We start from the raw sequence: 24,761 nt of genomic DNA on the forward strand, positions 1-24,761 counted from the left end.
TTGTTTTGTTTACCCCCGTGGAACCGAGGTGTGTAAAGCGACGAAAATCTGTAGGTCTGTGGGAACAGTTTTGAGTTCTCCAGAATTTCACACCCAGCACCCACAAGCTTCTTTCATGTATAGTTAAGTGCGTTGGAGTGTTCAAAGCATTCTTTCGTGTTTAAACAAACGTGGAATATAGGCTGGACCGAGTCGTTCCAATGTAGAACCTTACACGAGTTGTTGGCCTCCGACCCTCAGTCTCCTCTTTTGAGAAATGGTCCCATGTATTGATGCCTACCTCATTCAGTACTCCTCTAAAAAAGTTTACGTCAGTCGCCTACACCACCTCCTTGGGTTGCTATGAAATTGAGGATAAAGTATGCAAAGTCCTTAGGACAAGTGCGAGGTCTGCAGCTAGTACATGCAACACAATTATTATTGTTGCTGTTATTTAATTTGCTGTGTTGTCATGCTCCAGAACCTGCTCAGGTTAAGTGATTTGTGATTTACAAAGCTCCGCATTTTTAGCCTTCTAATTCCCAGATTAGGTGTTTTTTTTTTCTTTACTAAATTGTTCCCTTGGCATTCCGTAACAGATAAGGAGTCTCGAGGTAGACTATTGCTTCCTGCCCCGATTGTAAGCATTGGAAGTTCCTTTTCTCAGTGAAGTTTTTGCGTGCCCACCCACATTGTACTTTCATAACTACTTTTTTTTTTCTTCTAACTTTGTTCTATGTTTCTTTTTCTGAGTAGTAGTTTTCAGTCTTTAATGATTTTATTGATGAGGCAGGAGATCAGAAATACTAAATTTAGTCAACTCACTTGGAATACCCAATCTCTGTATTCATACATATCTTAAGTACGTTAACAAATGCACCTGTATTAATCAACTAGTGTAAATAAGGGCTTCCCTGGTGGCTCAGATGGTGAAGAATCTGCCAGCATTGCGGAAGATGCCAGTTTGGTCCCTGGGTAGGAAAGATCCCATGGAGAAGGGAATACCTACCCACAACAGTATTCTTGGGACTTCCCTGGTGGCTCAGACCTTAAAGACTGCCTGCAGTGCCAAGAGACCAGGGTTCGATGTTTGGGTAAGGAAGATCCCCTAGTGATGAATACGTAGTCTTCCTTCCAGTCCTTTGGATTCTTTTAAAATGAATTCCAGACATCATATTATTTTATTGATAAATATTTAAGGTTACACTTTCTGGAATTATGAATATATCTAAATTATAAAAAAGCTTTTAAAAAGAACATTATTGCAATATGCTGCTGCTGCTAAGTTGCTTCAGTCCTGTCTGACTCTGTGCGACCCCATAGACGGAAGCCCACCAGGCTCCCCCATCCCTGGGATTCTCCAGGCAAGAACACCAGAGTGGGTTGCCATTTCCTTCTCCAATGCATGAAAGTGAAAAGTGAAAGGGAAGTCGCTCAGTCGTGTCTGACTCTTAGCGACCCCATGGACTACAGCCTACCAGGCTCCTCCATCCATGGGATTTTCCAGGCAAGAGTACTGGAGTGGGGTGCCTTTGCCTTCTCAATATGATTAGTACTAAAATGTTAACAGTACTGTAGAGGAACTAAAAAGCCTCTTGATGAAAGTGAAAGAGGAAAGTGAAAAAGTTGGCTTAAAGCTCAACATTCAGAAAACTAAGATCATGGCATCTGGTCCCATCATTTCATGGGAATAGATGGGGAAACAGCGGAAACAGTGTCAGACTTTATTTTTTGGGGCTCCAAAATCACTGCAGATGGTGATTGCATCCATGAAATTAAAAGATGCTTACTCCTTGGAAGGAAAGTTATGACCAACCTAGATAGCATATTGAAAAGCAGAGACATTACTTTGCCAACAAAGATCCGTCTAGTCAAGGCTATGGTTTTTCCTGTGGTCATGTATGGATGTGAGAGTTGTACTGTGAAGAAAGCTGAGCACTGAAGAATTGATGCTTTTGAACTGTGGTGTTGGAGAAGACTCTTGAGAGTCCCTTGCACTGCAAGGAGATCCAACCAGTCCATCCTAAAGGAGATCAGTCCTGGGTGTTCATTGGAAGGACTGATGCTAAAGCTGAAACTCCAGTACTTTGGTCACCTCATGTGAAGAGTTGACTCGTTGGAAAAGACTCTGATGCTGGAAAGGATTGGGGGCAGGAGGAAAAGGGGACGACAGAGGATGAGATGGCTGGATGGCATCACTGACTCGATGGACATGAGTTTGAGTAAACTCTGGGAGTTGGTGATGGACCGGGAGGCCTGGCATGCTGCAATTCATGGGGTCACAAAGAGTCAGACATGACTGAGCAACTGAACTGAACTGAACTGAATACCATAAAGGAGACACTCAATTTCAAATTTAATTGTCTTAAATTTTATTCTATATTTTACAACTGATTTGCTGAAATCAAGACCTAAACAAAGTCTCCACATTACATTTGATGTTTTTCTGTCTGTAGGTTCCCCTTTAATTTTTTCATTGCAGACTGTTAAAAAATAATGATTATGTAGAATTTCACACATTCTGAATTTTGCAAATTGTATGAATACATATGATGTCCTCTCTCTCTCTCTTTTTTTTGTAAACTGATAGTTAAATCCACAGGATTATTCAGATTGCAGGATTTTTGTTTTTTCTCTGGAAAAGACTTCATAGGTGTTATTGTTTACTTCCTGTTGCATAGCTTTAAGAAGCATTCACTATCTGGTTATCTTTCTGTCATGTTATGATTTGGTTTCTGGGTTCAGATGTTGTCAACCTGATGAAGTTTACGATAAACAACATAAATTTTCTTGTCACCTCTTCAGCTAATAGTTTTAGCAACCACTGGTGATTGCTGTCTATGTCCATTATTTCATTGTTGTTGTTCAGTCACTAAATTGTGTCCAACTCTTTGTGACCCCATGAACTGTAGCACACCAGGCTTCCCTATTTTTCACTGTCTCCTGGAGTTTGCTGAGACTTACCTCCTTTGAGTCACTCATGCCATCCAACCATCTCATCCTCTATCATTCCTTCTCCTCTTGCCCTCAATCTTTCCCAGTATCAGGGTCTTTTTTAATGAGTCGGCTCTTTGCAGCAGATGGCCAAAATTTTGGAGCTTTAGCATCAGTCCTTCCAATGAATATTCAGGGTTGATTTCCTTTAGGATTGATTAGGTTTGATCTCCTTGCTGTCTAAGGACTCTCAAGAGTCTTTTCGAGCATCACAGTCTGAAAGCATCTGTTCATTTCTTTCAGTTCAGTTCAGTTCAGTCACTCAGTCGTGTCTGACTCCTTGAGACCCCATGAACCGCAGCATGCCAGGCCTCCCTGTCCATCACAAACTCCCGGAATTCACCCAAACTCATGTCCATTGAGTCAGTGATGCCATCCAACCATCTCATCCTCTGTTGTCCCCTTCTCCTCCTTCCCTCAATCTTTCCCAGCATCAGGGTCTTTTCAAATGAGTCAACTCTTTGCATCAGGTGGCCAAAGTATTGGAGTTTCAGCTTCAACATCAGTCCTTCCAATGAACACCCAAGACTGATCTCCTTTAGGATGGACTGGTTGGATCTCCTTACAGTCCAAGGGACTCTCAAGAGTCTTCTCCAACACCACAGTTCAAAAGCATCAATTCTTTGGCGCTCAGCTTTCTTTACAGTCCAACTCTCACATCTATACATGACTACTGGAAAAACCATAGCCTTGACTAGACAGACATTTGTTGAGTTACAAAATGGTAATATTCTTATTTGATCATTAAGTCTTCATTTACTAACAGAAATTCTTTTATAATAATAAACTTTACATCATTAAATATTTGTACAGTTTTTATAGGAAGAGTAAGGTAAATGGTGATTTTCTCCTGTGTTTCCTAGTTTTCAGAATGTGGTAATTCCCTTGTCACCTTCTAGTTTTTAAGTTTGTTTATGAACTCATGATCGAGAAGGAAATGACAACCCACTCCAGTATTCTTTCTTGAGAATCCCATGGACAGACGAGCCAGGTGGGCTACAGTTTATAGTATCACAAGAGTCGGACATGAGTTAGCAGCTAAACCACCACCACATAAACTCATGGTTGTTAACATTTTTCATATATTTCTAAAATGTTTATTATTTTTATGCTCAAATTCTTTCTTATTTGGCCAGTGGGAACTGAGTGGGTTCTGAGTTCTTTTGACCAGGCAACTATAGTGCTTGATAGTTTACTTTCTTTCTGGCAAAGCAAAATGTTTTAGACTCTTCTTGTAGATACTCTGTGCAGACCTGGAATCAGCCCTTTCTCCTAGGTGCATTGGTTCCTTTTAGTAAAAAATGGTATTTAGATACCACAGTCTTTGTGCTTGGGGTGCTTGTTGCTAATGTGGTACTGAATACTTCTCTGCATGTAATGCTTTTTTAGGGAAGTTTATAGATCCTATCCAATAGGCATTTATATTCCAGGGGCAATAATGGTGCCAACACAGATTTTAATGCCATAATGTTTTCATTTTATTACTTTCTCATTTAGAAACTTAAAGGTTCCTCGATACCTCAGATAAAAAGTTGAAATTCTTTAGCCTAGCATTAGATACCTTCCTTAACATGGACCCAGTGTGTATATTTAGCTGTATTTTCCCTAGAATATTCTGTATAAACTGTCTCTGATCCTGCCAAACTGACTTATAACTGACCTTAATACCTCTTACTCTTTCTTACCTCAGTATTTTTGTTCATGCCACTTTTCCTAACTTAAATGTTTTCCCTTAACTAAATCCAACCCATTTCTCAAACCTGGCTCAAGTTCCTCTTCTCTTGGTTTTTTCAGCTCATTCTTGACCATATTTTTATCAGTTCACCATCAACATTCCCTTCTCCTTGCCACTTCAGCATTTGCTAGCCCTTCTTCTAGTTGCCAGCAATTGTATTTTTTTTTTGGCCCGAGAGCTTTTTTGTTGTCACCACTTTGTCTTCCTACCCAGTAGATCAGCAATTCCAGTTAATTAATATTGCCTGGGAACAGCCTTAGCTAATTAGTGACATGAGTGAGTGTACAAATTTCTCAGCCTTTCTTACTCTTTCACTACCCTGGTTACACTGGTCTAGACTTGCTACCAGATTCCTCCAGTAGGATTAGGTTCTTTTTATCAATAGTGGACACTTGATTAATAACCAATTCTTTATTGCCCTGCTTTCCCTTCCCTGTCTCACTTTCTCCCTCTCTTACAATTGTTTCCTCCTTTATAACCAGTTTCATGAATTGGTGAATCTTTGACTCAGAATTTACTTCTGGGAAAAACTAAACTAAGACAAGGATTTTTTCCTTTTTTGAATTCTTAACCTCAATCATATAGTGGTTAGCTTTCTTTGCATAACTTGAGAGGATCATAAACCATCATTTAATAAATAAATCACTATTATCACTCATTCTGGCTCACATTATTTTTTGTTGTGTATGTTAGGGTCAGTGTTATTGCATATTCATGCATGAAATTTGGATTGATTGCCTTTGAGTCACATAATTTGGTGTTCAAATTTAAAATCACACTTTTCTCTCTGTTCATCCATTGTATTACTTGCCAAAATTGTTCATCCCTCACTATTACCAGACCTCTAAGACCTCATGGACCCTTTGTTGCACTTCTGGGTGCAACAACCAGTTTTTGCTGCTCTGGAAAGTTCCTCTCAACTTTTTTTTGGTACCGCGCAAGTGAATGTTGTGTGTCATACATAGACTGTTTCTTAAGACAGAAATACGTCAACTGATTCCTGCAGATTTAGTGAAAATCTGTCCAATTTTCTTTCATCTAGATAGAAACTTATGAACAACATATAGATAGATGTTTATGTGGATAATCTTACTTGGTGATTAATCTTATATTGCCTGGAAATATGTCTCATTCTTGCTACACATTGCTTTTATAATTTTGTATTAGTACTTCATTATATTTGCCTTTTTCTGTAATAAACTGTAATTTTTTAAGTGAAATCTGATTTTTTAAGAAATTTCTACAGTGATAGCCACTTTTCTTTCACACGTAAGGGCACTTAGTAAAAGTTGGTAGTTGATAGTGATGAGCTATGCTGGGAATTGTGCTTTAACTCTATTTGATTTAGAAGTGAAGCGAAGCAAAGTCGCTCAGTCGTGTCTGACTCTTGTGACCCCATGGACTGTAGCCTACGGGACTCCTCCATCCATGGGATTTTCCAGGCAAGAGTACTGGAGTGGGTTGCCATTTCCTTTTCCAGAGGATCTTCCTGACCCAGGGCTCGAACCCAGGTCTCCCGCACTGTAGGCAGACGCTTTACCGTCTGAGCCACAAGGGAAGCCCTTATGATTTAGAGGTGAATTCAGTAAAAGTGAAGATATTTTGAACTCTTGATAAGGTCTTTAATATAAAATAATGTCACATCTAATTACGGATAGGGATTGAGCATACTTCGTATACATATTCTGCACTCTTGAATACAGCAAGTTCACTCTGGACTTTGGGCTAGCTGTTCCCTCTTTTAAAATTATTCCTCTCATAGATTTTCTAATTGTAGCCTCCTCTTTTGCTATTCCAGAGAAGGCAGTGGCACTCCACTCCAGTACTCTTGCCTGGAAAATCCCATGGACAGAGGAGCCTGGTGGGCTGCAGTCCATGGGGTCGCTAAGAGTCGGACATGACTGAGCGACTTCACTTTCACTTTCCACTTTCATGCATTGGAGGAGGAAATGGCAACCCACTCCAGTATTCTTGCCTGGAGAATCCCAGGGATGGGGGAGCCTGGTGGGCTGCCATCTACAGGTTCGCACAGAGTCGGACATGACTGAAGCAACTTAGCAGCAGCAGCGTTTGCTATTCAGAGAAGGAAATGGCAACCCACTCCAGTACTCTTGCCTGGAAAATCCCATGGATGGAGAGGCATGGTAGTCTACAGTCCATGGGGTTTCAAGGAGTCGGACATGACTGAGCGACTTCACTTCACCTCACATCACTTTTGCTATTCATGGGTTGTTCAAAGGTCACCTTTGTAGAGGACTTCCCTAATGACCTTGTTTATAGTAGTTCTCCTAATGATAAAATATTTTCTTGTTTCTGGCATTCTTGTTTTTGATATTTCTTGTTTCTATTTTTATTTATTGTATATCCTTATTAGAATGTAAACTACTACATGAAAAGATCCTCACTTATCTCATTTATTTCTCCTTTCACAGGACCTGAAGTTTCAATTGGCATAAAGGAGACATTCAGTTAATATTTTTTGATGTTAAATAAATGGTTGCTTTCATATTAAGTCAAATGTGTTTTTGATGTTGCTACCATACCTTGGAAATTCAGTCACTCAGTTGTGTCTGACTCTTTGCGACCCCATGGATGGCAACATGCCAGGCCTCCCTGTCCATCACCAACTCCTGAAGTTTACTTAAACTCATGTCCATCGAGTTGGTGATGCCATTAAACCATCTCATCCTCTGTTGTCCCCTTCTCCTCCCTCCTTCCCCTCCTTCAGTCTTTCTCAGCATCAGGGTCTGTCTTTTCCAGTGCGTTAGTTCTTCCCATCAGTTGGCCAAATATTGGAGTTTCTGCTTCAGCATCAGTCCTTCCAGTTGTTGGGGGAGAGTGTAATTTCCTCAGTTCTGTCTTGTCACAACAAAAATTTGAAGTGACAGACCAGCATTACAGTCTTCGGACAGACCATGTCACAGCTTTTGGACAGATCAGTGTTATAGCTCTGCTTTATTCAGAAAATAAAGGAAATACATCCTCGAGGTGTGAGGGCATGCCGACCCAAAAGATGTGAAGAGAAGAGAGGGAGCCAGAGAGACCCCTGGCCCTTTGGCTCCTCTTTTGGTATGTGTTTTCTCCTCCCCCTGGGCCTGCCCTGTATACATGGGGCTAGCCAGGAGTGCTCTTTGTTCCAACTGAGGTCCTCAGTCTGGTCCTTGGACCTTCCTCTGTTTTATTTTTGGGGGCTTTCCCCTTGTCTTTTAGCCACAGCCATTCTGGACCCCTTTTTCCTATTCTAACTACCTACACAATGAATATTCAAGACTGATTTCCTTTAGGATTGACTGGTCGGATCTCCTTGCTGTCCAAGGGACTCAAGAGTCTTCTCCAAATTAGAACTTCTCAAATGGCATGCACTTGCCTTTCTGTGGTTATGTTTGTGTGTTTATGGAATTTACCAGGAAGACATTATATGGTTGTTCCCTTCAGGGAGTTCATTGCCTGATGAGGTAAAGCAGATGATAAACCTATTACATTTTCCATTATATGACAGAGTGAAGACAAAGCAGAGACCATGTTGGGTGTCCAGTCTACATGTACAGTGCATGGTTAGAAGGGGTACAGTGGACACCCAAAGTTCTTACCCATGTCTCATTCTTCTCTTCTTCCAGATCTTCTGGAAAGAGGATATGACCCACTTTCCTTCAAGCTCAGTACGACTTCTGGTTAGTTATAGCTAATGCATTTTGGACAGAAGTGGTGCTCTCTTGGGACAAAGTAGCTATGAGACATACGTTGTCTTCCAGATCCTTTTTACCCTACTGTGGTAATCTGGGTGTGGCATGTTAAGGAGATAGGACTGGCCTTTAGCCTAGGGAGGGCGCTGCTTTGGAGAGCCACCAGACTTGCAGTGGACTTTGCATATGTAAATAAAAGGTGTGAACCCCTGCAGCTTCAGCAGCCTTAATCGGTAGCATGCCATAACAAGTCTGTTCTGAGTAATACAGAAAACAATGAGGAGGTGACCTCTGACCTCAGTTTTGAAGGGCCAGGAAAAATGAAAGTACAAATTGGATTCTTCCTTTTCTCTTTGCCTGGATAGAAGCTGGAACCTTAAAAAAGAGCGGGAGCAAAATTAATAGATATTGAGTAGGTTAGTAGTCCAGATTCCAAGGAGTTACTAGAGTCCACTAAGAGTCAGATATATCAGAAAAGCACCCCATAAAATCCTGATATTCAAGGGCCCCGGTCGGCAGAGTGCAGACAGCGCTCTGTCTGCGGTCCCCAGCTTGCCTGATTTAAGGCCTGTTGCACTCACTCCGCTTCTTCAAATGCATTTCCTCTTACTGAGAATGACAGCATGTAATAGCAGTTGGCAGAGATGACCAAAATGAAGCACTTTACCCTTTTGCGATGTGTACATCCAGAAATGCCTTTAGTCTTTAAATGTGCTCATTTATGATTTTTATGGGTACCAAGTGACTCTTGTTGAGTTTAATGGTAATTTCATCTGTCTTATGATTTTCAAAAACAGTTTTCAGAGTTTTTCACTGTTAAAAGTGTATGGAAATGACTGTTTTTTTTAGAAGTGTATGGAAATGACTACTTTTTTTTTTTAACACAAACATCAATTTATGTATTTTATAGAGAATTTTCAAGGAGCAGTTTGTTCTTATTTACAAATTGTCTCTGCCTTTTCGCTGTGTACATTGTGTTTTATGAAGCGACAAGCATGATGTGAGGAGGAGTCTTGTCTGATCAGAGGCACAATTAACATTGCTTGAAAGAGCAGCCTTCTATCTGTGTACTCAAGTTAATTGATGCAGTAATTTAATCACTGAGCTGCTGCTCACATTTCATGTTTAAGTCTCTTACACTTGATTTTATTTTACTTTTTTGGAATGTCTAGGCTGATGAGGATTTAAATGGGTATGTAGCATTTAAAAATGTCCTCGAAACTGATTGCAGCATGACATTCGTCAGATTCTGTATTCAGTTTTACTTACTTTGAAGCTGTCAGATAAAAAAAAATCTAAACTTAATATTCTGCAACAGATTTTTTTCCATCATCATACTAAAGCTCAGAGGAGCACAATATAGTTTGTCAGTTTTAGTCTTCTATTTTTCCTTAGGATATTTTTGACCCCAGATACTTTTTCCTTTAAATTTGACTGAGCTGTGATCATGGCTCTGACCTCTAGCCTTGAAAGAAGAGGAGTTATGTCTCTCAGGAGCGATGCCTCAGGCAGTTTGCAAATCGGCTGGCAGGGATTATTTCCCAGGCTGTGCAGAGATGACCTTCCGAGGAGAGTGAGTGTCTGCAGTGCACGTAAATTCCTTCAGCCATGATTGGGAGCCTTAGGTTTGTTACCTGCTCTATGAATCAGAGTCCATTCTGTCTCTATGGAAGATGGGTAATATAGTGCTATATTTAAAGCCACATGTTATGTGCTCACATGTCCATTAATTTATTGCTGGAGGTGAATATATTCTGTTTTCTTGAGCCCTGTGTAGGGTTAGTTCAGGAGTAAATCTGGAATTTTGGCATGAAAAACTGGGATGACTTTAGTATGGTTAGAGGGCACCTATCCTGTTATTGCTAAACAAAGTGCCCCTGCAGTGGGCCCTGTCAGCTGTCTCCAGCTTGTCTTGAGTTCAGTCTCCCAGAGAGGATTTCTGTCACCTCCTAAGCTATCATTACAACAATAATAGAATGCTGATTGCTTCAATATTCTCAGAATACATTAAAAAGAGGGGTGAAATTTAAACTGATTAATAAATACTTTTTGAATTTGTGGGATGGCATTTTGTTTTTATTCTCTGATCTGAACTGTCAGTCTCAATCCAGTGAACTTGCAGAGTTTTTATTCCAAAAAGTACTTACATATTTTTAGGATGGAAAACCTACTTTCAGGATTAAATTAGTGGCTTTGACATTCGTGTTTCACACATTAATGTTAAAAATAATTTCTAATATTTGAAGGTCTTGTGAAAAATCCTTGCAAATTCATCTATTGCCATTATAGTCTAGTCAGTTCCAAAATAAATATGACCGATAGAACTGTGGGAAAACTATAGAGTGCTTTGAGAAGCTATGCCACTGAAAGTGAAAGTGAAGTGAAGTTGCTCAGTCGTGTCCGATTCTTTGCGACTCCATGGACACCAGGCTCCTCCATCCATGGGATTTTCTAGGCAAGAGTACTGGAGTGGGTTGCCATTTCCTTCTCCAGGGAATCTTCCTGACCCAGGGATCGAACCCAGGTCTCCCGCATTGTAGACAGACGCTTTACCGTCTGTGCCACCGGGGAAGTCCCAAGGCATGTGAAATACTTACAGTGCAGAATAAGAAATTATTACAAAATGCAACTAGGGATAGCTCTTATAATATCCCACATTGTCCTAGTTAAAAAGTTACATGCTGTGAGTGAAAACATCCTTGTTTATCACAAGGAACTTTACTGGCAACAGGATCATCAGTATGATACATTCTAGGTAAGACCAGGCACTTTGATCTGCAATAAAATTTAAAAATTAATTCATTCATTCAAAAAATAAGGAGTTCTTAAAATGTTGATGGAGAGTAATATTATACTTCAGTTATGCAAAATGTAGTTAATTTTTTAAAATCCAACTTTAAACCCCAATGACTACAACTTAAACCTAGTTGTGGGGTTCCCTGGTGGCTTAGCAGTAAACAATCTACCTGCTAAGCAGGAGACGTGGGTTCAGTCCTTGGGTCAGGAAGATGCCCTGGAGGAAGGCATGACAATCCACTCTAGTATTCTTGCCTGGGAAATCCCATGGACAGAGGAGCCTGGCGGGCTAAGTCCATGGGGTCACAGAGAGTCAGACACAACTTAGTGACTGAACAACAGTAACTGCCTAAGTTATAGGTCATCATTCATCCTCTTTTGTATGGTTTCTATTTTACTTAGCTAACAAAATCTGTGATAGATTTGGAGGCAGATTTACTTAAAAGTTCCTGGCCTATGGAACCTGGTAAAGCAGAAAGAGAACAACAGAAACACAATACTATCTTTGTTCCATCACTGATGGGAAGCCAGGGCATAATTGGATACTGGTCTTAGCATCTTACTTTAATATCAGCCAATATATTTCACCCTCACCTTTGCCAACCCCCTCCTTCCTTTTTTTCCCATATTCAGTGATCAAGATTTTAATTTACCATATATGAGAAAAACTGGAGTGATAAAGCTAGAACAGTGATCATATTGCTTTTCAAGGATTGGTCCTACTCCTGAAATCAGAATATAATTTCATCTTTGAGTTTCAATGACCTCAAATAGATAATAGTACCTTATAACTTGATTTGTAAGCCTACTTTTGGAAGAATGTATAAATTGTGTTTATGGAATCGTGTTGCGCCAAAATCTAATGAATGACGTAAGTCAATCTGATTTACACTTGATAATCTTTTTTCCTTATAAGCAATTCTGCCTCCTCTTTGGCATTCCCACTGTGACACCGTCATTGTTTAAGACCTTCTCGCTGGGATGACTGAAGAGGCTTCGCTACTACTTTTCTTGTCTCAGATCTCTTCTAATTTATCTCCTAGGTTACAGGTAAAGAGTGATCTTTTAAAATCCAGTTGTTCATTTGCTTTAAGTACTTTATTACTATACATCACTTTCAAGACAATGTAGAATATGAGTTCTTTGTTTTTATTTAATCACAGTGCCATCAATTGCATTTTGAAGGACATATATCTAGAATATATTTATTTATTTGTAAATTATATACATGTACAGTGGTTAGCATTCTAAAATATTGTATACAGTATATCATATGTACAAAAAGATAATTTTGGGAAAAGGAGGTGGTAAGAATAATTGTAAGAAAAGTTTTAGTTTTTTCTTCCTGTGCTCTTGTATTTGTCTTATGTACCCAACTTTGGGGAGCTCCCCTACTCTCATTTTCTACGTGTGTGTGTGTGTGTGTGTGTGTGTGTGTGTGTGTGTATGTATGTGTGTGTTAAGTTGCTTCAGTCATGTGCCCTCCTCCAGGGGATCTTCCTGACCCAGGGATCAAACCTGTGTCTCTTGTATCCTGCATCGGCAGGCGGGTTCTTTACCACGGACGCCACCAGTTATTACAGACACTGTGGTGTGTCAGCTCCTTCTGTTTCTTCTCTTAGAAACACTCTACCTCTTCACCCATATAACCTGTTCTTGAGTAATTCCTACTTGATTTTCAGAACTAAGTTCTTGTTTCACCATCCTGTGGCACTCATATTTGCTGGTTCCAGAGCACTCTGAATAAACCTTTTTCATAATAATTTATAGTATAGGTATTTCTCTTTTTCTAACACTCAAAAGATTAGGAGCTCCTTTGGGGAACAACTCTTCTGTCCATCTTTTCATCCTTTTCAACCATAATGCCTGGCATGTGTTATACTCTTAGTAGAAGTTAAATAGATTCATGAATGACCCAAGAAGAGAGGAAAGGAAGGAAGAGAGGGAGAGGGCGGGAGGGAGGGAAGGTGTGTTCAAGATAAAACAATCTGTTACTGGTAAAAGAATTTTAACCTACTCTTTCATGGTTTCCTGGTGGTTAGTTGGTAAATATTCAAGTAATTTTCTATTATTTAAGTGAGAAATTCTCATTTACTATGTGTTTTCAAATGTAAATATTGCTGTATAAATGTTCTCGTTTTTCTCCAGGTCTGAAATAGTCACGTGGTTACTTTTATCTATAGTAAGCTTCATTTTTATCCTTTAGGGGAGGGAGGGAAAGTCCTGTTTTATATAATGCCATAGGACTAGCACAGGTATGTAAAATATTGAAGTGCTTAAAGTTACTTTTGAAATGAGTGTGGAGATAGAGCGAATCATAGGAAGCAGGTTATGGGTAAGGATAATATATTTTGATGATATTCAAATTCATTCAGCAAAGCCCAAATTAGTCAGAGCAGATTTGCTGGTTCATCAGCTCTGCTGCTTCTGCATCCTTATTAGTAAACGGTAACACATTTTACAAAGACCCATCATTTCCCACAGGGCGCAGTGCTAGGTTAAGCCTAAAAAGCAACTTTCATTACAGACAGTTCATTGAAGGCAGAGTGAAGCAATTACAGGATCTCTTTGAAGAGGTGTACTGGCCAAAGACTGTTTTGGATAGTGTATTATACTGGGATAGTTACTTAATACTTTGACTATTATTGAAACTTGGAAATGTGTATGGATGCCCTCTTGGGCTTATTGCTATTATTAGAAAAGCAACAGATATGTTCTGGAAAAAGAAAGTATGTGATCCTGATCAGCCTTCTCGAAAGCTAAGATGTAGTGATAGCTCAGTTGCTGTTTGTTTTATGTAGTTTATAGTACCAAGGAAAGTTGTTTTGAGAAATCATTTTCCTGTGATATATTGATAAAAACAAATTTCTATTCTGTTGACAATTTGAGCAAATTTAGATGTAAAAATATAGAGGTTCTTTTATATTTAATCTGTGTGAATTTTCTCATTTGAAAAATTGGGACAAAATGCATAAGATCTTTTTCATAATGGACCAGTCATAAAAACCCTGGCTTAATTCTGGGAAATTAGATCCTCTAGAGAGTCAAATAGTCTCCTTGGAAATGGTTGACTCTTTTCTCCTGAAAGTAATGGATTTTTGTCACCTTTCTCTGATACTGGGGACACGGTTTGTGTGTGTGTGTTTTGTTTAAAGTTCTGAATTATTTGAATATATCAAATGTAAGTTATTTAAATTAAACTGAATCTTGTGATTTTTTTCTTGAAGGTTTTGAATATAATTTAAATTTGGAAAAATGTATTTTTTTTTTTTTTTTGCAGCTAGTGAATGCTTTCTCAAATCACAAGTTCAAATTTCTCTGTTTCAGTGGCATATCTTCTTGTATAAAATAATAGCTGGCAAGAAATTGTCATTAGCATTCAGATCTCCATCTAAGTGTTTCTTTCACTGGTATTTGCAGCGTTGTTATATTCATTTACATGGATCATTCCATGGGACTTTTTCTTTTTAAAATTTATTTATTTTTAATTGAAGGATAGTTGCTTTACAATATTATATTGGTTTTTACCATCACATCAACATGGATAAGACATAGGTATACATATGTCCCCTCCCTCTTGAACCTCCCTCCTACCTCCCACCCCAACCCATCCCTCAAGGTTGTCACAGAGCCCCCGTTTGAGTTCCCTGAGTCATGCAGCAAATTCCCCATATGTCTGTTTTACATATGTTTCCATGTTATCTCTCTGTTCGTCTCACCTGTTCCTTTCCCCAACCCTGCTATGTCTGTAAGTCTGTTCTCTATATCTGTGTCTCCATTGCTGCCCTGCGAATAGGATCATCAGTACCGTCTCTCTAGATTCCATGTATATGCATTAAAATATAATATTTATTTTTCTCTTTCTGAATTACTTCACTTGGTATAATAGACTATAGGTTCATCCACCTCATCAACGCTGACTGAAATGCATTCTTTTTCATGGCTGAATAATATTCCGTTATTATATTCCACAGCTCTTTTATCCATTCATCTTTCAATGGACATCTAGGTTGCTGCCACGTCTGCGCTATTGTAAATAGTGCTGCAATGAACACTGGGCTACAGGTGTCTTTTTCAGTTATGGTTTTCTCAGGGTATATGCCCAGTAGTGGGATTGTTGGGCCATATGGTAGTGTTATTCCCAGTTTTTTAAGGAATCTCCATACTGTTCTCCATAGTGGCTGTATCAATTTACATTTCTAGCAACAGTGCAAGAGGGTTCCCTTTTCTTCACACCCTCTCCAGCATTTATTGTTTGTAGATTTTTTGATGGTCATTCTCACCGGTGTGAGGTGATGTCTCATTGTAGTTTTGATTTGATTTGTCATTTCTCTAATAATGAGTGATGTTGAGCATCTTTTCATGTGTTTGTTAGCCATCTGTATGTCTTTGGAGAAATGTCTGTTTAGGTCTTTATCCCACTTTTTTTGCTGGGTTGTTTGTTTTTCTGACATTGAGTTGCATGAGCTGCTTGTATATCTTGAAAATTAACCCTTTGTCAGTTGTTTCATTTCCTATTATTTTTTCCCATTCTGTGTGTTGTTTTTTCACCTTGACTTTAGTTTCCTTTGCTGTACATAACCTTTTAAGTTTAATTAGGTCCCACTTGTTTATTTTTGTTTTTATTTCCATTACTCTAGGAGGTGAGTCATGGAGGATCTTGCTGTGATTTATGTGATGAAGAGTTCTGCCTATGTTTTCCTCAAAGAGTTTTACACTTTCTGGTCTTATATTTAAGCCTTTAGTCCATTTTGAGTTTATCTTTGTGTATGGTGTTAGGAAGTGTTCTAATTTCATTCTTTTACACATAGCTGTCTAGTGTTCCCAGCACCACTTATTGAAGAGGCTATCTTTTCCGCATTGTATATTCTTGCCTTGTTTGTCAAAGATAAGTTGCCCATAGATGCGTGGGTTTATCTCTGGGCTTTTTATCTTGTTCCATTGGTCTGTATTCCTGTTTTTGTGCCAGTACCCTACGATCTTCATGGCTGTAGCTTTGTAGTATAGTCCGATTCTGGAATGTGGATTCCTTCAGCTCCATACTTCTTTCTCAGGATTGCTTTGACTATTTGGGATCTTTTGTGTTTCCCTCAAATTGTGAAGTTTTTTGTTCTAGTTCTGTGAAAAATGCTGTTGGTAATTTGACAGGGATTGCATTGAATCTATAGGTTGCATTTGGTAGTATAGTCATTTTCACAGTGTTGATACTTCTGGGGCTATTGTTTATATTGTCGTTTTTACAGATTCATTCTCCAAAAGATACAATAAATGTATGCTCTATATACAATTTGGGGTGTCTTCTTGCAGACTTCTGTGCTGTATCACAGATCTGCTGTAGGTGCAGTAGCTGTTATTTTTAGTGTTGCAACTACTGTATGTTTATTTGTTCTTGATCTTAAACTTTCCAACTTTACCTTTTCATTACCAAGGACACAATGTAGTTCACAGGTTAAAATTTCTCAGCCCCAGTAAAGAAACAAAATGGATTTTTCCAAGGTGATTCATCAGTAGTGATGAAAGAAATAGATTGTAGCAATGGAAGTTATGCATTTAGGTGAACAACATTTATATTAGTTGATGAATCACATGATTCTACCAATATGGAATTTCAATAATTCAAGTGAATGGTATTAATCAAAAGACATTCTTAATGTGAACTAATGAAATAATAGCTTATTATTTTATTGGCACTACTACATTTCATTTATTTCCCAAATTCTTTTTGCTTCACTTATGGAAGTATGATAATATTTGGTTGACATGGAGGTTAATCTAATACCGCCTGCCTGGTTCAAAACCTGACTCTTGTTACTTTGAACTGTGAGTTTGAGCCAGTAATTTAATCTGTGCCTCAATTATTTTATCTGGATAATGGGTTGATTAATAGTATCTTCCTCATAAAATTGTTATAAGGATTAGATGAGTAAATGAGAAAAAGTTTAAGAAATACTGGCATATGTAACTTAAAACACTTTGGGGTTATTCCTTTTTTTTTAATTAATTAATTTTATTTTATTTTTAAACTTTACTTAATATCTTTTTCTTTAAGACATTATTTTGTACTTGAAATGGAGAGTGTTTATCAAATTATCACCTAGAATAAAAAAGTGAATTATATGAGAAATTTCTCTCATTAATACAGTTAGTTTATTGTGGTTAAATGGTGGGATTAGTGGAGAAGTAGAAGGGTGTCCCACACTACTTGATTCTTAAACTATTTATTCTTCATACTAAGGTTTATGAAAACTGTATGTAACTATTCTGCTTCTTTTACTGTGACCATGTGGCCTTTCTTTTAGGTTGAGCAAGGACTTCTAGCATCATTTGATTCCTACTCTGTGCAGTTGGCAGAGATCATTCTCCTTGTTTTTCTAAGCCTTTCTGCTGGCTTATATGCTTAGTTGCTTAGTCGTGTCCAACTAGAGAAGTTGAATGACTTCCCTAAGGCCATGCAACTAATCTTAGTGGCAGGATATATAGAATTAGTTTCACATATAATTTTATAATTATTTGATAACATTTTCCAGTTATCAAAATATTAAATAAGGCATATTTTTTCAGAAGAAGATACTTAAAGCAGAATTAATGTCTGGATCATGTAAGTCTTCAGATATTATAAAATGACCAATAAAATAAGAGTGATGTTAACAGTTGCTTTTGGTTTACACTATTTGGGAGAAATCCTTGGAATCAGATTTTCATAATTATAGTAGGAGAAAATAAAATTTTGTTGAAACTTTTTCTCAACTGATCCATTGTTTTAAAATGTCAAAATTTTTTTATTCAGTATTTAGTATACATGTTAAAATTAGAATATCTCTGAAATATATATTAAGAAAAAATATATCTTTTGATAAATCTGTTGGCAATTTTTAGAAACATGGATAATGTAATAAATCTATTCCTTGGTAAGTATTCTGTATGTGTGTGTGTGTGCAGTTATTTCCAACTGTTTGTGACCTCATGGACTGTAGCCTGCTAGGCTCCCTGGGATTTTCCAGGCAAGAATACTGGAGCGGGTTGCCATTTCCTACTCCAGGGGATCTTCCCGATCCAAGGATTGAACCCACATCTCTTGGGTTTCTTGCTGCATGGGCAGGCAGATTCCTTACCACTGTGCCACCTGGGAAGCCCCGAGTATTCTATATAAAGAGCCTTAAAATCATTCAACACTGTGATAGCTTGAGAACTAAAACGACATTTCAGACGTGACCTTTTAGCAATATTTAAATGAACTTCAGAAGCTTAGTTGGTAAAGAATCCGCCTGCAATGCAGGAGACCCCAGTTTGATTCCTGGGTCAGGAAGATCCACCAGAGAAGGGATAGGCTACCCACTCCAGTATTCTTTGGGTTTCCTTTGTTGCTCAGCTGGTAAAGAATCCGCCTGCAATGCGGGAGACCTGGGTTCAATCCCTGGGTTGGAAAGATCCCCTGGAGAAGGAAAAGGCCACCCACTCCAGTATTCTGGCCTGGAGAATTCCATGGACTACATACATAGTCCATGGGGTTGCAAAGAGTTGGACACGACTGCATGACTCTCACTCACTCACTCAGAATTAAATATTTGCTTTCTTAGCCATTGGCTTTATTTATAATGAGAATCTGTTTGAGACCTGCACTAGCAGCTTTTTCCAGGTTATATTGTGGTACCAATCAACAGCTACATTTCTGTGACTTACAACAGTATAGGTTTATTTCTTGTTCATGTTACACCTCTGTGGCAGGTTGGTATGTAACACATCCTCACATTATTGTAATACAACCTCACATTGTTGGTTATTCCAGTTTGGTCAGAGAGAAAGGAAAGCTCAGTGAAAACGCACCATGCCATTCAAGTTTCTGCTTGACAATGGCACAGGTTCCTTGGGCTTACTTTGGATTGGCCAAAGCAAGTTCCATGGTCAAGCCTGAGATTGTGGTGGCAGGAATTATATTTCTTATGTAAGTCAAGTCATTACAGAGGGAACTTATAAGGAGGAGTGAATATTTTGAATAAATAATATCATCTACCACAGAAACCACTGAAATTCCGATGTGTGGACTCTCCTCTAGGTCAATACTACAAGTTTTTTAATGGATAGTACTTGTCTCTAAAATTGTGTTTCACGGACAACATCCATCCACATCTTTCAGTTTTTTTCATTTTTATTTGGGTTTGAATTTTTCTCTTGTGTCAAAAATGTCCAAGAATTTTCTTTGGACTTGTTGGAGTCAAGGTTTTTGGCTTCAAGAAACAGAATCACGTAGCAAAGTAGTCAGAGTTCCCTTTGTGAAGGGGGTCGTATGGATATGGGAGAGGTTGTGGAAGGAAGTACTGCTGGGCTTATGGACTAGAAAGCTGCCAGGCATTACTCCCTGTCTCTCCTTCTGTGCTTTCTTCTTTTTTGGGGGGAGGGGGGGTGGGGTGGAAATTGTACTTGCCTTTTCTTATTTTCTCTTTGCTTGTGGGCATTTCTTTCTGCTTTTCAATGCATTTTGTACCCAATGACAGCCCCATAACCATTAAATTTATATGTTGCCACTTTACAAAAATATCAGATACTGAACCATCCTTTCTTAACTTCAAGAAGAGATAAGCACTGTCCTATAGACTATGACCTTCTGGGATCAAGGATTTTAAAATTCTATGGATGAGGGAGGGCTTCCCAGGTGGCACAGTGTTGAAGAATCCACCTGCCAATGCAGGAAATGCAAGAGTTGCAGGTTCGATCCCTGGGTTGGAAGATCCCCTGGAGGAGAAAATGGCAACCTACTCCACTATTCTTGCCTGGAAAATTCCATGGATAGCGGAGCCTGGCGGGTTACAGTCCGTGGGGTTGCAAAGAGTTAGACATGGCTGAACACATACATACACACACATATATGGATGAGGAAAGTGAGTGGGGAAATCCATAAAGAGTTCAGTAGACAATCTGAAGCTGTTTATTATGCAAATGTTAGATTTCTTGGTAAAAAATAGGCAGCTTTAAAATGAGTTTTCTGTAGTTTTAATAATAAAATTCTCATGCATGTTTTTTGAAAAAGGTCTTGGTTCTGTTTTTTAATGTTTGATAGACACGGAAAATGGAAGGACACTGATAAAGCTTTAAGTAACAGTTTTAAAGCTGTTAAATTTTGAAAGGAAAAAGTATGGAGTAAACTCATGTTCTTTTATGCACTTTGTTCCTGTTCTACCCAAGAAGGAGTATTAGGTCACTGCTCCAACTGTATAACTAGCCAACTCCCATAAGACCAGGGTTGCTCTAAATCATGTTTCTCTAGAATGAGGAAAAATGAAAGCCTCAGTATTATTTCAGCCTTTCTCAGACTTTAAAATACGTATTAAATTTGTCAAATACAAGTTCAGTGTTCTCTTAAATTCCTTGAAATTTAGCTGCACTGGTAAAACAAATCAACAATATCAATGCATTATATTTTTTCTCCAACTTTTTATTTAGAAACTTTATAAACATCAGAAAGAAAGGATAGAAACATTATATTCTGTGTATCCTTCAACTAGATTCACTGATTTTTGTTTATGCCTTGTACATATATGCTTATTTCTCATTTATTAGACATGTTTACTCAATGAAAAGAAAATCACTTAATTCTTTCTGAAAAAGCTTTAATAATTTCAGTTTTTTGGTACTGAATTACCTCTTTTTTTGTCACATAATTAATGCTCTTGTAAAAAATATACTTTAGTCTGACAAATGATTACTAGACTTACGGTGATTAGTTTGTAGTGTATATAAATGTCAAATCACTGTGTTGTATACCTGAAACCAATATTATATTGTATGACAGCTATACTTCAATAAAAAACTTAAAAGCAAATATACCTCAATGAAATGCGACTGATGAAAAAGGTTCAAGGGTCTTTTCAGTCATATACTATGCTGCTCTTTCATAGTAAGAGGCTTATTACAATGTAGATATAACTTTGTTAGAAAAACTTTATCAGTGGTTTGCACACAAATTGTGTTTAAAATCCTTCCATGTTTGCTTTCCAGACCAATTTGTCCATGCTATTCCATTTATTTTTATTTCAATTTATATTTGCTGGAAAATGATTTAGAATCAACAGCAGGTGGCAGTACTAGCAAAGGTTGTGACTTTTCATGTACGCTCAGCTTGAACTGGAATGTATGTGTCTTTCAAATCTACATGAATAATACAATTAGAAAGGAATCTTTATGCAGAGACTTAAATTTATTGCCAATTTTTATTTCAAGTATTATTTTAAGCCTCAGTTGAAAATTGTAAGATGAATATGTTTAAAAATACTCATTTAGAGACTAAATTTTGTTTTAATTGTGGAACCAAATAAGTCAAAAAAAATCAGCTTATTTTTTACTTGATTTTTTGCTTATAGAACCAAGAGAGAGAGAAAAAAAAAAAAAAAAAAAACCAGAATACTTACAATAGAAAGATTAGGTAGTTTGAATACTGTAAAGTTTTCAGGAAAAATGTCATAGCAACATCATTTATTTCCACTGAAGAAAAGGTAGTTATTTTGAAATTTTGTGGCAAACTTCAAGAAAGCTTTTATAAAGCTAAAGTACTCTAGTTCAACAGGGTGACAAATTTTAGAAAGTTCAAATTGCTTTGGGCATTTGTGGAAATAATTTAAAATACCCTCTTTAGTTACAGTTTGTTTCATAGACCATGATTTTGTTGCATTTCTCTTCTTTCATTTTAAAGAAAAGGAACCTGGAATAGAAAATAATTTTTGTTTTCATTGAGGTATTGTTTGGTTTTTCTCAGCTTTTGTGTCATATTACTAGAAACAACAAAGACTTTTAAGGGTGACATATCAAAAACTGTTTGGAGCAAAGAAAAATTCTTTCTTGGATTTTAAAAGATTCATAATATGTATTTCAGTAACTTACATATTGCTTATTTAAACATTCATATCTTTACATGTCTGTATGTCATCTAGACATTAACAGCAATTTAGTTAATTACTATTGTTAACCTAATTTAATATAGAACATGTAAAATTAGAATCGAATTGAGAAATCATATAGTTGAATGGGGTTATGCTCAGATGAGGAAACTGAGGCCCAACAGGGATTTCACTGGAGGAGACTTAATTGTATGCAAAGACCTGTTACAATGGTTCTTGCTTCTTAGGCAGACTCAGAAATGACTCAGTTCAGATTATTAGGTTGGTTCTGCTTTTTCTATAAACTGGTTCTAATAGTGCTTAGCTGTCTTTAACTTCATTTGAAACAGTTTTGTTAGATTGTAGTATGACAGCTATCATATCAGTGTGCGTTAAAAAATTGTATCAAAACTGATGAATTTTTCTGTAGCCATTTTAATATTGAAGATGGAAGAAAAAAAGCAACATTTCTGGCATATTATGCTTTATTGTTTCAAGAACAGTGAAAATGCAACTGAAACAAAAAAAGGGTTAATACAGTGTGTGGAAATTGTCAAAATGGTTTTTGAAGGTTTGTACTAAAGATTTATCTCTGGATGATGGCCCATGGTCGGATAGACCAGTTGAAGTTGATAGAAATCATATTGAGACTTTGAGAAGAATCAGTGCTAATACTGCATGAGAGATAGTCAACACACATGAAATGTTCACATCAAGCATTGAAAATCATTTGCACCAGCTTGGTTACATTACGGTCATCTCTTGATGTTTGGGTTCCACATAAGTGGAAAAACCTTCTTGATCTTATTTCTTCCTGTGATCCTCTACTTAAGCATAACAAAAACATCCCATTTTTAATTGATTATTATTTTTTAATTAATTTATTAATTTTTGGTTGCACCGGGTCTTGTTACTGTGTGCGGGCTTTCTCTAGTTGCCCCGAGTCAGGGCTCCTCTTCGTTGCGGAGCTCAGGCTTCTCATTGTGGCAGCTTCTCTTCCCGCAGAGCACAGTCTCTAGGTATCTGGCTTCAGAAGTTGCAGCTCCTTGGTAGCTGTGGCTCTCAGGCTCAGTGGTTGTGGGGCAAGGGCTTAGCTGCTCCATGGCATGTAGGATCTTCCCTATGCAGGGATCGAATCCATGTCTCCTCCATTGGCAGGCGAATTCTCCACCAGGAAGGTTCAAAAACATCCCATTTTAAAACAAATTGAGATGAGTAATAAAAACTGGATCCTGTACAATAGTGCGGAACAGAAGAGATCATGGGACAAGTGAAACGACCACCACCAACCACACTGAAGGCCAGTCTATGGTGGGATTGGAAGGGAGTTCTCTATTATGAGCTCCTTCTGAAAAGCTAAACAATTAATTCCAACAAGTACTGCTCCCAGTTAGACCAACTGAAGGCATTACTTGAAAAAGCCATCTGGAAGTAGCCAACAGCAAACACATTGTCTTCCATAAGGATAGTGCAAGACTGCATGTTGTCTTTAGTGACCAGGCAGAAACTCTTACAACTTGACTAGGACGTTCTGATTTATGTGCCATATTCAGCAGACATTGCACCTTTAGATTTCCATTTATTTCAGTCTTTATAAAATTCTCTTAATGAAAGAAAACCATTTCAGTTCCTCGGAAGACTGTAAAAGGTGCCTGGAACAGTTTTTTACTCAAGATAAAAGGTTTTGGGCAGATGGATTTAGCAGGTTGCCTGAAAAATGGCAGAAGGTAGTGGAACAAAATGGTGAATACTTTGTTCAATAAAATCCTTGGTGAAAATGAAAAATTGGTCTTTTATTTGTACTTAAAAACTGAAGGAACTTCTTGGTCAACCCAGTATTATTTTGATTACTTATGTTCTGCAGATTCCTGTGTATTTCTTTTTTTGGAGATGTGTGTGTGAGAGAGAGAGAGAGAGAGAGAGAGAAAGATTGATTCACTAGATTTCTTTTTTTTTATGTTTTTTTCTTTTTAATTTTATTTTATTTTTAAACTTTACATAATTGTATTAGTTTTGCCAAATATCAAAATGAATCCATCACAGGTATACATGTGCTCCCCATCTTGAACCCGATTCACTAGGTCCATATTTTATTGTGATTTTTGTTTTTTTTTTTAGTTCTACCAGTTTATTGCTACCAACCCATCTCCCACTACCCTCATGCATGCATGCTCAGTCATGTAACCCCATGGACTGCAGCCTGCCAGGCTCCTCTGTCCAACGAATTTTCCAGGCAAGAACACTGGAGTGGGTTGTCATTTCCTTCTCCATTTTATCGTGATTTTAACAGATAGCCTATCCCCTCCAGGAAGCACTTATTTTAGCCACTTAATTAACTGAATAGTTGACTTCATGCCCCCATTTGCCTGATGTGTAATTAAAATTAGATGAGTCTTTCTGAACCTTAGTTTTGGTGCTTTTTGAGCTATACCCTGTGTGGTGACAACTATTATTATCATTACATTGTAAGAAAGATAAGGAGAAAAAAATAGCAAAATATTTAATTTGCATTAAGATCAAGAATAAGTCTTCAGGAGACTTGAGTAGGACAAAAAGACTCAGGCATAATCATTTGTTTCTCAAGGAACAGCTTTTTTTCATGAAAAGAGAAGGAAACTTAAAAAATTTCTTCTACCATTATATTAGAATTATGAAATGAGATGGAAACATTCTAGACATTAAATGTGGGATAATTCATTTTGAAAT

The 24,761-nt window shown here is 37.7% G+C and overlaps 1 long non-coding RNA gene across 5 annotated transcripts in view; it reads left to right on the forward strand.

The window, feature by feature from the left end:
- The window catches only part of LOC109562363 (uncharacterized), a 537,301-nt gene that overhangs the window by 141 nt on the left and 512,399 nt on the right, over nt 1–24,761 (forward strand). The window lies entirely within an intron of this gene.

This window comes from Bos indicus, chromosome 7 (assembly GCF_029378745.1).
Source record: "Bos indicus isolate NIAB-ARS_2022 breed Sahiwal x Tharparkar chromosome 7, NIAB-ARS_B.indTharparkar_mat_pri_1.0, whole genome shotgun sequence".
Classification (NCBI taxonomy): domain Eukaryota; kingdom Metazoa; phylum Chordata; class Mammalia; order Artiodactyla; family Bovidae; genus Bos; species Bos indicus.